Consider the following 17234-nt stretch of genomic DNA (forward strand, 5'->3'; position numbering starts at 1 on the left):
CCCACTTATTTATTGGGCAGTTGTTTCTTTGAGGATTTGTTGTTGGGGGATTTAATTTTTTGAGTTCCAAGTATAATTTAGATATGAGACCCTTGTCTGTTGTATGGCTAGTGAAGATCTTCTCCCAATCTGTGGTCTTTCTATTGATCTTGCTAGCTATGTCCTTTGCCATGCAGAAGCTCTGCAACTTCATGCAATCCCATTTGTCCAACCTTTCTTTGATTTGTTGTGTTTCTGGGTCTATGGCAATACTTCCCAAGGCTATCTACAAATTCAATGCGATGTCTATCAAAATTCCAACCTCATTCATTTTTTTTAATTTTTATATTTTTTATTTTTTATTGTGAAAATACTGTACAGAGGGGTTACAATTACATGGGCAAGATAATGAGTACATTCCTTATCAAGCATTGTAGCCTCCTCCTTTGTTTACCTTTCCCATACCTTCCTAGCTTCCCCCCATCTCCGAACCAATCTTCCCCCCCTACCAAAGTTGTAAAGTTTGTTTTCGACATGACAACTTGTACTTCTCATTGTTGTAACGAGTCTACCTGTATCCTTATTTAAACAACTTGTTTTTCCCCTTCCCCTCCACAAATTATACCGACATTAAATACAGTGAAAGCAGGGGTTATACTGTGGTGGAGGGACATACAAAGCAGCAAAGAAATAATTTTATAAATTCGTTAGAAACAAATGCATGAAAGAAAAAACCATTTAAATACATATCTTAGGGTTCATTTTCCTAACATCACCTTATCTGACCTTTTCTGCTTGACTCATACATATACTAGATATTGCAAAGAAGGGAATCCATGGGACCTATCCAACCTCATTCTTCAAGGAAATAGAAGAGGCAATCCAAAAATTCATATGGAACAATAAAAGACCCCCAATACCAAAAACGCTCCTCAACGGAAAGAACACTGCTGGAGGAATATCAATACCAAATTTCAAACTCTACTATAAAGCCATAGTAATCAAAACAGCTTGGTACTGGCACAAGAACAGATTTCAGGACCAATGGAATAGAATTGAAAACCCAGAAATGAACCTACAGACCTATAGCCATCTAATCTTCAATAAGGGAGCTAAAAAAATAGAATGGAAGAAAGAACCTCTTCAGTAAATGGTGCTGGCGAAATTGGTTAACACTTGTAGAAAACTAAAGCTAGATCCTTATATATCACCCTGTACCAGAATCAACTCCAAATGGATCAAAGACTGCGGATTCAAAGCAGACACTCTGAAAACATTACAGGATGGAATAGGAGAAACCCTAGGTCTCCTTGGCGTAGGCCGAAATTTTCTTAATAGAGACCCAGAAACACAACAAATCAAAGAATGGTGTTAGTATTTTTTGCTGTGTCCTAAATGTAGGAGTTTGTCACTGAATATCCGTCATTATTGCAGTTGTCTACTTTTATGAAAAAAGGAGATAATCTCAAGACCTCCAGCCTTTATAATACAGCTTTTCTGTCAGGCTAGTAAATATTTATGGCAATCCTTCTAGGGATGAACTAAATGGACTTATTCTTCCTGAATCTCAGTCTGATACCTTTTTCATTTAAAGAATTCTTGTGTTTACTATGGACTGGAAATTTTATTGAATTGTGATAGGAAGTGTGTTCTGTCTGTTAGGTATTTTTATCTTATTTAGTCTTAACCATTATTTCTGCATATGTGTTTTGACAATAGAGAATTTGAGAATAAGGCTGATGATCAGAATTAGCTTCCCAGTAGGATTCAGGTCTCCTGTGGGAGATATCATTACCAAGAAGGGAATCCTACATGCCTGGACTTATCTTATGTTTTCTTTGTTTCAATTGTGTGAATGAACTCTAAAGTTATAGGTGTGGTATCTTTGTAGGTACAAATGCAGGTTTCATTTTCTATCCTATATCATTAATTTGCATTTTCCATAATTTGCATAGAGGTCAATGTGCTTTTCTGGTGAGAAAGAAAACCTGCTTTAAATTCTGGCCAATTCTTCTATCAAGTTAACTTTTTTTTTCCTCTCCAGAGAAAAGCATGTTGCAAGTAGGGTTCTCTTGCTTGTGAGGTAGGAAAATGTGAATACAAATGTGAAGAACATGAATGAAAGACCAGTACTTATAGCTTGTGTATAAAAAATCAGATTCCTTTTTGATGTTATAGGGAATATTTTAGGTTTTTGTATATATTTGTTCTTCTTCCCATTTTAAAATGATTTCTCTGTGCATTCTTCCCAAAGGTATTTAAAATGTGAGTACTTTCATGGAATGTAAATATTAAGGTTGACGTTTAAAGGTCATTTTTAAAATTTAAAACATCTGCACTCTTCCATATTTAAATATTTATTGAACAGAAGTTTGTATAAGTTACATATGCTGGTGGGGAATTCTGACCTGGAATAGACCTTTGTTTGTAATGCTAACAAAGATTTAGAGAAGGCAGGCCAAGGTTATCACCTAACAGCTAGGTGTTTTCAGATAGAATAGACATTTTTTTCAGGAGTTTTCCCATTGTTCTATAATTTATCTCTATAATTTATCTGTATAATTTATCTCTATATTTTATCTTTGTAGAGTAGCAAAGATGAATAATGTGTGCAGGTTCCCGTCTTTTTGGCTTTCCCTATAACAGCATGCATTCATGGTTGTTTTGTTCAGAACTTCCAGGAAAGACTTGTTCATCAAAGTGGATCAGGAGTGCAGATACTGGATAAGTTGGACGAGAAATTAGACAATGACAGAATTAAAAACAGCACTTTGTTGCTTCTTTGTCCCTAGATTTAAAACTTCAGTCTCAGTGCTTATGAAAAAGTAACAGTGAAAGAAACATCCATTTAGTTACTGATTTTGGGTCTTCTGCCTTTTTTTTTTTTTCTTTTCTTTTTTCTTTCTTCTTCTTTTTTTTTTTTTTTGGTCAGTCATGGGGCTTGAACTCTGGGCCTGGGTGCTATCCCTCAGCTCTTCAGTTCAAAGTGAGAATTCTACCACTTGAACCACAGTGCCACTTTCAGTTTCCTGGTGATTAATTGGAGATAAGAGTCTCTTGGACTTTCCTGCCCTGGCTGGCTCTGAACTGTGATCCTCAGATCTCAGCCTCCTTAGTAGCTAGGATTACAGGGGTGAGCCACCAGCCCCCAGCTGTTTTTTTTTTTTTTCTGAATGATTCTCTTTCTAAGTCCTCTCTTTATGGTATTAGTCATAGACTTGTTAACAAAGCAGAGGAAGGGGTTTAAGATGGCTTTGATATCATGCATTTTGTTTTCTGATTGCTTCTTTTGAAAAATGGGTCTGTATTGTAAAGAGTCTAGCATTCTATCGTGGATTCACAAGTGGTAGGTAGGAAGGAAGGGACTGGCTGGCATCAGGATCTGCATGTTGAAGATCTTACCTTTTATATCGTTGTACTTTTGTGTTCAAAACACAAAAGTGTAGGGTATATAGGTATGCATACATTTGTGTAGGTATATATAATATCTATCCAGTATATTTTTGTAAAGTAGCAAAGATGGTGTAGTTGGCAAATGAGATATGGATAGTAGCTTTAAGAGGAAAGTAATAATTGCATTCTTAATGCTAAGGACATAGAGAACACCAAGAAAATTAGGCAAATGATTTAACATTAAAAAAATTTGCCAAAATTAGTTACACAAGGGGTTTAATTTTGACATGTCCGTATGTGCTTATAATATACCTTGGTCAAACTCACCCCTCTTTCACATTCCTTTTTCCTTCCTTTCAAACCAATTTCAATAATTTTCATACATGTGCACATGCATTTTATTCCTCTCCTATCATCTCTCCCTCCCACCATTACTCACATTCTCTGTAGGACATGTTTTTCTTCCTAATACTCATTTTTTAGCAAAGGAAATATTTATTGTTGAAAGGGTCTTCATCATCATATTCCACACATGCATATATTATAATTCAATCAAATGATCTCTCTCTCTCTCTCTCTCTCTCTCTCTCTCTCTCTCTCTCTCTCTCTCTCTCTCTCTCTCACACACACACACACACACACACACACACACATATGCATACACACAAACTTATTGATCCACTCATCAGTTGAAGGGCTGTTTTCATAGTGTGGCTCTTCTGTTATGAATAGTGCTGCAGCAAACACGGGTGTACTTAAACTGCTTATATTGGGATAAAAGCACTGGAATTTTATTGCTGAATTGATGGGTAGTTCTATTTTTAGTTTTCTGCAGAAACTCCGTACTGATTTCCAAAGCGGTCACACTCTTTTACCTTTTTACTAGCAGTGTTTAAAGGTTATTTTTCATCATATCCTTGCTAGCATATGTTGTTATGTTCTTCATGATGATCATTCTGACTGGTATAAGATGAAATTTCTGTGTTGTTTTGATTTGCATTTCCTTTATGGCCAGAGACATAGGCCATTTCTTCTAATGTTTATTGGCCTTTTGTATTTTTTAGGAAATGTCTGTTCATTTGCTAATTTGTCAAGTGGTTTTTAAAATTTTGTGAGGAGTTTAGGTTCATGAACTCCTGATAGGTTTTGATTGTTAATACTTTATCAGATGTATAGATGGCAAATATTTTCTCCTATATAGTTTGCCTTTTAAGCCTAGCTGACTATTTCTTTTGCTGTGCATAAGTTTCATAGCTTGATATATTCCTATTTCTCAGCCCTATTTGCTGAAGTTTTGGAATTCAGTTCAGGACGTTACTACCTATTCTGGTAATTTCTAGTGCTTTTCCTATTTTCCTATAGTTGTTTCAAAAATCTCAGGTCTTACATAAGATGATGCTAAGTGAAATGAACCCTAAGATATGGACACAAGAGGTCTGTCTTTATTGTTATTGTTTTAAATGTACCATGTGATTTTATTATTTTTTGTTTTTGTTGTTCCCTTTGTATGTTCTTTCTCCTATGGCACATCCCCTGTTGTCACTGTACTTGACTTTGGTACCCTGCATCTTGTATATACATTTGTCTAATCTGGGAAGTGGAAGGAGAATAACAAAATGCTGACACAAGGACACAGGGGACCCATTGCAACAAGGATACCCACAGGACAGTATATTGGAAATGAACTTTACAACTTTGGAGGGTGGTTATGGGGTGGCGTGGGGAAGAGTATGGGAGGTAGTGTAGGGAAGGGGTAATGGGATAACAACAAGAGAAGGGTTAATGCAATGTCCTCATTGCCTTACTCATGTAACTGTAACCCCTCTGTATAGCATCTTTACAATATAATAAAACATAAATCTCAGGTCTTACATTAAGATCCTTCGTGTAGCTTGGCTGTGGTGGTTCCTGCTTTTAATCCTAGCCATTCAGGAGATTGAGGATTTCTGTATAAAGCCAGCCTGGACAGCAAAGTCTGTGAGACTCTATGTCCAATTAACCAGAGTAAAGCTGGACTGGAGATGTGGTTGACATGGTAAGGCACCAATAAAGCATGAAAGAGCATAGCAAAAGTGTCAGGCTCTGAGTTGAGACCCTGAGATCAAGCCCTAGTAGACATTTTCATCCATACACATAAGGACATGTGACATTTTTGTCCATGCATTTTCACTCTGCATGTTAGCCACACGCTCCCCTTGATTCCCTTCCTCTTTCTTAATAGTTTTCTTTCTATTTGAATGTCTTCATTATTTTTTTTGAAATTTCACATGTAAAACAAAACCTGCAATTCTTGCCTTTCTATAAACTTACATTTTAATTTGAAGTTTATATTGGATAAACTCTTAAATTTTGATAGGTTAATCAGACGCAAATATCAGATATAGTTGTTTTAAAACTAATTAAAACAACCATAATTGAATTTTCTTGTTGAATACATCACTATTCAAAGCTGTATTAAATTTAATTTTGTAAGTAAATTGATTGTGCATACACAGGAATCTGTGTGCTAATTACAGATTGTGTATGAGTGTTCTTCAAGAGCTAATTGAGTAAAGCTAAGAATATTCAAATTGAAACATGCTTAGAAAATATCTCATTGGGAACATTGATCAGTTGAGCAATAAGCTATGAATAGCTTTTAGGTGTCAATAATAAGGAATTAAATAATCATTTAAGATTTGATGTGCTTGTTGTATGCTTTATCTGTGTGCTTCTCTGAAACAGCTGCATTGCTACTTCAACAAAGAGCAGACATGATTATATGGGTTACATAGACTTAAGTGTCCACAATCACTTTTCATGACCCCCCTTCTGCCTATAAATTGACACCTAACATTCAAGCTCACACTCAAGACCTTTCTTGATTTCTCTTTGCATGTTTTCCACCTTATCCCACACCTTATCTTACTCCTGTCCTTTTTCCTTATTCCCATTACTCTTTCCAGCTTTCATGTGGGAAACTCCCTATATTCCCCAAACATGTTGTTATATATCTTCCCTTGTTTATTTTCCATGTTCTGCTTTTCTGCCTAGAAATCTCCTACTTGCCACTTTCAGTCTGTAACAGAATAACTTGAAAATATTTATTGGTTCATCTTGACATTATACCATAAATATTTCAGCAGCAAACAACTGAAATATAAATTTTCTACCTTGAAAGTAATGTGTCTGAAGGGAAATGATTCATTCATTTATTAATCCAACAAATGTTTACCAAGAACTTACTATTTAGGAGTCACTGTTTGGTCTTGGAGATATACGAGTAAGCAACAAAGGAAAAAAAAAACTTGCCTCAGTGGGAATATTAGACAGATAATAAGCATGTATAATCTGGTCAGGTCATAGTACAAGGAATATACACCGAAGAAAGGGAAAAGAGACACTAGAGAGCACTGATAAAATGTTCAGGGAAGGTAATTTTGAAAAGCTGCCAGTTGAGGTAGATGTGAAGGAAAAGAGGGACCAGACTCTGGGAATATTTGGTAGAAGAATGCTTCCAGAAGAAGGTATAACATCTGGATGTTTAGAGGGTTTAATGTTATGAAAGCCGAACACAGAGTAGCTGAAGTGCAGTGAACATAAGGGCTTGTTGAGAAGGTCAGAAACATTCCTTGCTGGCCATAGTGTGGCATTTCATTTTAAGTCTAAAGTAATATGGGTTTTGAGCAGGCTGTAGAGCATAGCCTGGGTCAGAGAGAAGAGACAGAAGTTCTGAAGCCTTTGCAGTCATCTCAGTAAGATATGATGGTGGCTTGGACTGGTATGGAAGCATTGGAATTATCGAGAAGTGGAGGGATATGAATGATTCTAAAATTACAGCTAAGGGCTGGGAAGGTGGCTCCGTGGTAGAGTGCTTGCCTTGCATGCCTCAGGCCCTGGGTTCGATTCCTCAGCACTACATAAGCAAAAAGAAAAAAGCCGGAAGTGGTGCTTTGGCTCAAGTGGTAGAGTGCTAGCCTTGAGCTGAAGAGCTGAGGGACAGCGCCCAGGCCCAGAGTTCAGGCCCCACGACTGGAACCAAATAAAATAAAATAAAATAAAATTACAACTAAGAGAATGATGGATTAGATGTAGGGCACCAGAGCACAAACAGGGGATTCTTGAGTTTTTATCAAGAGAAATATAGTGAAGTAAGAGGAATGGTAATTTTGAGTTGAGTTAATTTTAAAGATTTATGGTATCATTAATTTGGTGTTTGACTTATTAATTTGGAGATTGTTATTAGATATCTACAAGGCATTATTACATAAGTAATTACATAAGTAATTACATGTGTGAGTCTGAAGATGAGGGAAAGATAGGGGCTAGGAATACAAATTTTGGAACCGTCAGTGTACTGATAAAATTTAAATGGTGAGATGGGATAAGATCATTTCTGGTGGAAATATGGACAGAAATGGAGAGAGATCTGAGAGCCTGGTACTAGGATATTTCAGTGTTCAGGTTGGAAAGAAGAGGTGGAGCCAGCGGCTGAGAAGAGATGTAGGGGTGTGTGGTGTTGTGTCCATCAAAGAAGAATTTTAGAAGGGAGGAGCTGATTATTTGTGACAGATGCTGCTGCGGAGTTCAGGGAAGGTGTGGAAATTGCCCACTGAGATTGGTCTTGTGGTGGCCATTGCTGGTGCTTGTGGAATGGAAAAGGCAGAAGCTTAATGAAAATGGCTTGAAAAATGAATGGAAAGAGAAAAAGTTGTAGTCAAGTGCTCTTTCTTTTGGAAGAAATTTTGTATAAAGAAAAAGAAAGAGAATTGTAGCTGGGACAGGTTGAAGGATTAAGAAGCTTTAAGGTAAAAATTTTGGAAATACAAAGAATCTCACATTTTTTCCTCTTTCAAAAATGTAATTAAGACTTAAAACAATTTCACCAATGGCTTAACTAGTTCTTACAGGTTTAGAAACATGAGAAAATAATCATTGGAAGAAATATAGCTTATCTTCCTTGTGGTACTAAAAGTCTTTTTTATGAGATATTAGATCTGATTATAGTTATCGTATATTTTCTTCCTTTCAGTTTTCAGATAATAGTGGTATCTTTGGACTAACATAAAGCTGAATGTCCCTGTATGAGATTTTTTTTATACACCTAGAAGTAATTGCAAAACAAAAATTTTAGAGATGACTTCTATTCTGAAGCAAAGTTGGTAAAGTATTAATTCTTATGAGACATGTAGAGATAGAGTTATAAGAGTCATTCATTTTTCCAAGTAATTATTCCTATTTAAAAAGGATCATTTCATAACGATGCCAGATATCTAAAGTACTTAAATACTCGATAAAAACTAGCTGACATACTTTGCTTGCTGTCTGTACTGATAGGAAGGGTTAGCTTTGGGGAAAATTAATTGAACATACAATTATATACTAATGTGTTTATGTAGGAGAAATATTTCCATTGAAACAACTTCATGCTCTTCGAGTAGTGACATTTTACTTCTATTTGTATATGTTGCTCTAACAATAACTAGTTTTAACTAATATTCTCATTTCATGCTCATTGCACAAGTAGAATACTAGTGAATCTTCCTTATCCACCTACTACTACAATACATTTTCTTAGTTGTGGTCCCTTATGCTGCTTACTCATATAGGTAGAGTGCTTGTGTACATGAGAGGAAGAGGAGAATGGTGGTGAGCTTTTCTCATGGAGATGTAGCACATGTGAATTAAGTTCTGCTTCTATTCAGTTGCACATACTGTGGATGATTCAGCAGCTCTTTATAAGGAAGCTAGTTATTTGTGTATGTCTTAAAAGCCAGTGCTTCATATCATAGTTTCATTCCTTCTTTGATCAGACAGAACATTCTGTTTAGCACTCTCTCAGAAGACAGTCTTGCTTCCTGATTGACATCAGTGATCATAAAACACCCGCAATTATTTTGATAATGCTTGCCTGCCAATTTGGAACTATTTATTTGAAAAAGTTATTTGGTTGCTATTGGTGAAAGTGATTTTTGACGTGTTTCCATTTTTCTTAATATTTTCTCTCAAAGTTGGTTATGAATATGCTATATAGCTGGTTTTCCTGTTGATAAATGTAGACTTCAACTATTCGCCGGGATTGCTTAGAAAAATTCACACATTTCCTTTGTACATTCAGAGGATGGTAAAAGCTCTTCTCATCATTCTAATCTGTCCAATAACTCTTCCTTCAGCTTATTTTGTAGTTTTGCCATGTAACCATGGGTTTTCAGTTCTGACTTGACAGCTTTAAAATGACAGTGGGAAAATACGGTCCAGAAGAAAGGAAGCAAAAAGGGAGAAGAAGGGGGCTGGGAAGGTGGCTCAGTGGTAGAGCGCTTGCCTTGCATGCCTGAGGCCCTGGGTTCGATTCCTCAGCACCACATAAGCAAAAAGAAAAAAGCCAGAAGTGGCGCTGTGGCTCAAGTGGTAGAGCACTAGCCTTGAGCTGAAGAGCTGAGGGACAGCGCCCAGAGTTCAGGTCCCAGGACCGGACCCCCCCCCCAAAAAAAAGGGAGAAGAAAAGAGAAAAGGAGAATGGTTACTAAACTTTCTCATTACAGGTTAAGTTGAATTAGAAATAGCTTTTTTTTTTTTATTGTGAGAATACCGTACAGAGGAGTTATAATTACATGGGAAGATAACGAGTACATTTCTTATCAAACGTTGTTGCCTCCTCTTTGTTTCCCCTTCCCATCACTTCCTATACTCTCCCCTCCCCCACCAGATCCTTCTCCCACCCCCCAACCAAAGCTGTTAAGTTTGTTTTTTGACATAACGACTTGTACATCTTATTATTGCAATGGGTCCACCTGTATCCCTAGTTAAATTATTTGTTTTTTTCCCTTCCCCTCCAAAAATTATACCAACATCAAATACAGTGAAAGCCTGGGTTATGCTGTGGGGGAGGGACATACAAAGCAACATAGAAATCATCTTATAAAGCTGGGTGCTGGTGGCTCACGCCTGTAATCCTAGCTACTCAGGAGGCTGAGATCTGAGGATCGCGGTTCAAAGCCAGCCCGGGCAGGAGAGACCGTGAGACTCCTATCTCAAATAAACCACCAGAAAACTGGAAGTGGCGCTGTAGCTCAAGTGGTAGAGCCCTCGCCTTGAGCTTAAGAGCTGAAGGACAGCGCCCAGGCCCAGAGTTCAAGCCCCACGACCGACAAGAAAAAAAAAAAAAAAAGAAATCATCTTATAAAATATGATAGAACCAATTTCATGAAAGGAAAAAAAACCCAAAAAAACATTTGAATACTTATCTTGGGGTTCATTCCGCTAACATCAGCTTATCTGACCTTTTCTGCTTGACTCCAACATATACTAGTTATTGCAAATAAAGGAAACCATGGGACCTATGTTTCTTTGGGCCTGGCTTACTTCACTTAATCTAATTTTTTCCAAGCCTTTCCATTTCCTAACAAATGGTTCAATGTCATTCTTTCTGATGGAGGCATAGAATTCCATTGTGTATATATACCACATTTTCTTGATCCGTTCATCTACAGAGGGGCATCTGGGTTGCTTCCATATCTTAGCGGAAATAGCTTGTTTTTACCTTTAACCAAAGGAAAACAAAGAAAACCTATTGGCATAGCCCTGTAGCTCTTGGATTGGTATAGAAGTAAAGTGCCACAGTAGTAGAAACAAGTAAAGATACTGGAGAAGAATTAGTAAAACAAAACAAAACAAAATTCAAAACAACAACAACAATCCTCAGTGGAATTATGGAGTGACTGCTATAGGCGTGACAACCAGTGGCTCCTGCAGGCAGTGGAAGTGACCCAGCTTGCCTGAACCAACAGTCATGCCTGGTGAATGTGAATATCTGTGGTGCCTAAAAACTTAGCATCTGCTCACTCTTACATATAGATTATGTTATTACTGGGCTGTGCCAGCTCCTGCCTTGCTGAACACTGTTCTGAGCAGAATGCCAGCAGTTTCTAATACCTCTGAAAAACCTTTCTAAGCACATTATTATTATTATCATTAGCAAAAGTGAGGAATATTGCTCAAGGCCTGGATTGGGAACTCAAGAGTTCCTAACGGACCTCATCTTGGTGTTTTGCCTCAGAATTCATGTTCAAGTTAGTGTTCTAGTATACCTGTTTATGTAGTTCATCTTGTTTTTCTCCTTGTCAAACATGTTTTTTTCTTATCTCCCGGAGTTTTGAGGTAAATTACCTTGGTGGGTGTGCCAAGAAACAACTGAGCCAAAGTGGATCCATACTGCGTTGTGGTTCTTTAAAGTCACATATTCCTGCTGCTGTTGTGGTTAGTTAGCACTTGGTCATAGAAGATGGGAGGAGTGGCTCAAGTAATAGAGTGTCAACTGTGAGCAAAAAAGCCAAGCGAGAGCATGAGCTACTGAGTTGAAGCCCTATATGAGCATGAGAGAGAGGGGGAAGAGAGAGAGAAAGGGAGGAGGGAGGAAGAAGGAGGAGGGAGGAAGAAGAGGAAGGAGGAAGGAGGAAGTAAAAGGACGGTGGGGAGAATGAGTAGGAAAAAAGGAGAAGGAGGAAGAGGAGGAAGGTGGATAGAGGAGGAAGGAGGTGAAAGAGGAAGAGGAAGAGGAGAAGAAGAGGAAAAGGGAGGGAGGGAGGAACAGAGAGAAAGGGGGACAGAGAGAAACTAGTTGTGATGGGGCCAGTGACGAAGCATCTCTGTTTTATGTGCCCATTCTCAGCACCTTAAATGAGTAAGAGAAACAAGATTAATGGAGTCAGGTGCATAGGGGTAGAATTGATAAAACTAAAGTTTGCTCTGTATTGTGATAAATTTTTAAAAAACTCCAAAAAATTTAAATTGAGTTTGTATTCTTGCAGAGAAAGAAAGAGAAATAAACTTAGCTTTCACGTTTCTCATGTTGGTTGGTTGCAGCAATTCTTGAAGCTGCATTTTCCTTAAGGAATAATGGCAAAAAGTTTGGTTGTCTGCCTCCAGGGCAACTAGGAAAAATGTATCTTTGGAGCATATGGGTAGGCCGTGTAATCAGAGACCCTCCAAATAATAAGAGGGGAGAAAAGAACCCTGTTCATTTGTGTTCAAATTACAGAACTAGTTTCATTCTCCTGGGCTGTGCTCCTGTAATATTGCAAAGCCTCTTTGTTATATTATCACATTATATTCAGATATAGATGGATAATTCTTGGGCCAGAAAATGATCATTGCTGTCTTTGGATATAAAACCTCCAGCCTTCATGTGCCTATGAACTTCTTTGTGATTCCACTCTTTAGAACTTGATTACTTAGTGAAAATATGCCAGTTTTGCTTGATTTGTCTTTCTGAAGGCTCCCCCAGTTTCAACTCATAACGTATTTTCTGTTGCATTTTCTATGGGAACCATTTCTTGTGTTGCATTTGTTTTGTAAGTATCTGTGAGAGCAGCAGTTATATCTCACTCATCTTGATACCCCCTGTAGTGACTAATACAAAGCTCAGTAAGTGCCTAGTAAATGAATAGGACATAGAAAAAAAAATCCTTTAGGAGTGAAACACAGTTATTTTACAAGGCCTTCTTAGCACTTTCTTTCTTTCTTTCTTTTTTTTTTGGGTCTGGTCGTGGGGCCTGAACTCTGGGCTTGGGCGCTGTCCCTCAGCTCTTCAGCTCAAGGCTAGTGCTCTACCACTTGAGCCACAGCACCACTTCTGGCTTTTTCTGCTTATGTGGTGCTGAGGAATCGAACCCAGGGCCTCAGGCATGCAAGGCAAGCGCTCTACCACTGAGCCACCTTCCCAGCCCCAGCACTTTCTTTATATATTCAACAAGTCCCTATGTACTTGCCCCCACCAAATCCCACTTGTTCTTCTTTAATAACCCTCTTCTTCTCTTGGCTAGAAGCTTTAAAAGATCAGGATTTGTGCAGCAAACTGATTTCAGTTATCTAGTTTCTGTGACAATCATAAATTATTATGATGGTGATAATTACCAAGAATTTATAGATGGTGTTTTTAGGGGTAATCAATTCCTTTAGGTATTGTGCCTAAAGTTTTAGTATATGCTATGATAGCTATTTGGACACTGGATTAAACTAATTGTCAAAGCATTCAGGCTGTCCATAGATGCAGACACTTCATCTATACTTAATGCTCGTGATTTATTTTATTCAGGCTGTCCATAGATGCAGACACTTCATGTGTACTTAATGCTCATGATTTATTTTATAAATGTTAAGAATGAATAACAAAGTTAAATTTATAGGATTATTGTGCTATATATATTATAAAGAGAGTTAAGTGTTCAAAGTAAAATCTGTCACTTTTAGAAATCTATCCTGTCCTACTCGGATGTAAATTAACATCAACCTGTTATCTTCTTTACTTAGAGTTCAATACTTAGAGTTCAAAAATTTTTTAGCCCTAGTTTTGGCATTGGTGCTTCACAGCAGCTCACCATCCTAGATGAATGCCTGTGCATACATTTTTCTGAAGGGAAAAAAAGGGGTTAAGTGGAAGGATAAAATGGTGGAATAGAAACAAGGGCTGAGTGGCTTTGTTAGAAAATCAGGCATTCATTGGCACCGGGGACCCCAAACTGTGACTCTACCTCCTACATTATCAGTGCCTCTGTCTCTTTCCCTTATTTCAATCTTAGGACCTGATAGTTTCAGGATTTGGGTCTATTGCTTCTCATGTTAGAGATACCACTACTAACTGCCTCTAAGCTGACACTTTGTCTGCTTTACCATCATTGAAGGTGAGGGATTGAATGCAGCTGAGCCTCAGAGAAGAAGGCCTGGTCTAAGTTGGATTCATTGGACAGGGCACATCCTGGACAGGGCATATTCCTATGTCTGTAGTGGATGGTATAGAGGAACAGAAAGGGTATGCTGGCCACAACTGATTCTACTTTCTTTCGGAACCTACTTCATTTTAATAAGCACTCAAGGAAAACATTAAACAAGAAATGACAAAAACAGTTCAACCAGTATTTGAGTGATACGTTGTCACTGTTTTCCTGTGTACAGAAGGGTGGTGGAATAAGTAAAAACATTTCAGAGTTCTTTTTTGTTGTTGTTGTGGGGCTTGAACTCTGGACTTGGGCGCTATCCTTCAGCATTTCAGCTCAAGGCTAATGCTGTACCACTCGAACCACAGCGCCACTTCAGGTTTTCTGAGTGGTTTATTGGAGATAAGAGTCTCACGGACTTTTCCTGCCCAGGCTGGCTTTGAACCGTGATCCTCAGATCTCAGCCTCCTGAGTAGCTAGGATTACAGGTGTGAGCCACTGGTGCCCAGCTAATTTCAGAGTTCTTAATATCCCTGTTAGTCATATTTTTAGTGAGCGAATTCTTGGTTATACCATGAGATTGAGTTAGGCAATGCCTACTTCTGATTGCTTTCTGTTCTTTGAGGGTAATGAACATGTGGTTTTTGACCTAAGTCATACCAGTATTAATGAAGGCAAATGCCAAAAAAATGGTCCCTGAGTTTCTTTGGTTTGTTATCATTTCATAGTCATTTGTTTATGGTTGCATGTACAGCTTTGTTACCTATTCTTTCCCATTGTCTGGCCTCTTGTTTTATTTCCTCAGTATATAAAATGAGACAAAAGAAGCAAATTAATGAATGCATTTTGTTTTATTATTTTAAAATAAACAGTAGATTAGTGACAGAGTTTTTCTAGATTTAAAATGTAAATGCAATTAAAGTTATTCCTGTATGTCTGTCTGACATACATTTTGGGAAGGTTTTCTTCCTTTTGGAGTTTTTTTTTCCATTTTCTAATTAAGTGAAAATATAGAAAGTTGGGATTAAGTTCCTAAAAGAAGTAAAAACTGACTTAGAATCCTGAGCTAGAAAAGTCCTTCCCTTTCACAGTTAGTTCAAAAACGTGGGTAAGTTTTACAAGGTGAGCCGTAGTTCCTTCAGGAGCCTTTTGATAGTTGTTGGTGTGTACCTTCCATTCTCGCTCGCTTTATGACACCACCAAGAGAAAAACTCATCACATCCTCTCTCAGTGCCTTTCGCTTTTCTTTTTGCTGCAATCTAGGGATTTTGTGTCGGCCACTGGAGTCTTATAATTTAATATTTCTCAGATCATACTAGTTGTAAACATCTGGATTCTTTGATATTGTTCTTCTATGAATGTGGTTATAATAACAATCACTTTTATATCTGAGTCTTCTCTGTTCCACCCCCTTGGCATGTGACATCACATCAAAGCTGCAGTTGTATTTGTGTTAGGTGGCATGGGAATAAATGCCCACCTGTTTGATATAACCCCTAAAAATAATAAATATATAAGTATGAGTGTATGTCCACCACACACACACATGGAAACCATATTTGTGATATGTTGTAAAGTGAATACAGGTATTATGATGGCAGGATTAGAAATTTAACAATAGGAAGCAAAGACTGAGATACAGACGAGGTGTTACCCAAGATGATTGAAGATACAACATGAAGGAATGAGGAAAATCCTTCTTTAAGAAGGAGTAATCTGTAAACTTTTGCTAGAAGCATATATGAGCATTGATTGACTTGAAATTTTTTGAAAGCCAGGTAAAAATGAGGCCTGCCTTTTTATTACTGCGGTCTGCTATTGACCTGCTTCTGTTATTAGAGTCATGATTCTTACCTGGCATGCTGCTTTTTATTTAAAGTTCTTCTGCAATAGCTCTGTCTTGGGATGTTTAATTTTCAACCTAGATGAAGTTTATAATTGTGTGTTTTTTTTCCATCAGGACATACATTCTGTAGTTTGCAATGAGCAGATTAGGATTTATCTATAGAGCATATGCAATATGGAATCAACTCTGAAGAGAATGTAGGGATGAACTTACACATATACAGTCTCACTTCTGATTTTTTAACCGAAAGATTTGAGATAAGCTTTTTGAATGGATGTTGGAATTTCTAGGTTCTGTTCACAATATCTGAGCTATGGAATCAACTTACCTATACCCTTAAGAGATAAATGGACAGAGAAAATGTGGTACCTGCAATAAAACCTTATTTGGCTTTTCAAAAAGAGAGAGACATTCTGTCATTTTCAGTAATTTGGGTGGAGCTGGAGAACATGGAAGGTGAAAAAAGCCAGGCACAGAAGGTCAATGCCCCATTCTCCATTTTAATGCAGAATCTGAAACAATTGAACTCATAGAAGCAAAGAATAGAATCATGCTTACAGTGGCTGGAGCTTTAAATATCAGATATTAGAGCTTTAAATATCAGATACTGTCTTTTTTGTTGCTTCTCTTTTGTCCCCTTTTTAAAATATATCCATGAAATGGTGGGGGGGTTTTGGCCAAGAACTTTTGTCTCTTAAGCGTTTTTGTTTTAAGTGTTCTTAAGCCATGTGGTTTGGGATATGTGGTAGTGTTCCCCAATAAAGATATTCTCCATAGCATGCATATAATGATTAATATCCTGTAGCTTTACCATTTAGCCACTATCTTTACTGCTGCTTTATGGACAACCATAAAGTTGTATTTTGTTGACATTGCTTTTTGTCTTCTCACACATTCCTTAAGCTCTCCATCCATTTTTCAAGCTGCATGCATCCACAGAATTCGTTTGAACTGTCACCAGCACCTCCTACTATTTATTTATTCAGCAAGGACTAAGTGCTGGTTTAGAGTCTGGGGAGACAGAAGAGGACAAATACATAAAAGCCCCAGCTCATGAGATGTTTACATTCTAGTGAAGGAGGAAGATAAACAAGTAAAGCGAATTAGTGGACAAAACCCAGCAGTATGATAAGGGTGAGGGGGACTTGGGAGAGGAGATGTCCTGAGATTCAGCTGACTCATGGGAAAGAGTGAGCCAAGTGATCACCTGAGGATGAATATTCTAGACAGATAGAATATCAAAGAAAAAGATGTTAGAGGCAGGAATCAGTGTTCAAAGAGGAAAATTGTCCACTGTGACGAAACCATAGTTTGACTAGTGCTGT

General features: G+C 37.6%; 1 protein-coding gene across 3 annotated transcripts in view; it reads left to right on the forward strand.

The window, feature by feature from the left end:
• Positions 1 to 17234, forward strand: part of Cdk14 (cyclin dependent kinase 14) — a 558419-nt gene that overhangs the window by 84015 nt on the left and 457170 nt on the right. The gene's annotated exons all lie outside the window — the stretch shown is intronic.

The sequence above is a fragment of the Dipodomys merriami genome, unplaced genomic scaffold, assembly GCF_024711535.1.
Source record: "Dipodomys merriami isolate MVZ:Mamm:240054 unplaced genomic scaffold, mDipMer1.0.p SCAF_5, whole genome shotgun sequence".
Classification (NCBI taxonomy): domain Eukaryota; kingdom Metazoa; phylum Chordata; class Mammalia; order Rodentia; family Heteromyidae; genus Dipodomys; species Dipodomys merriami.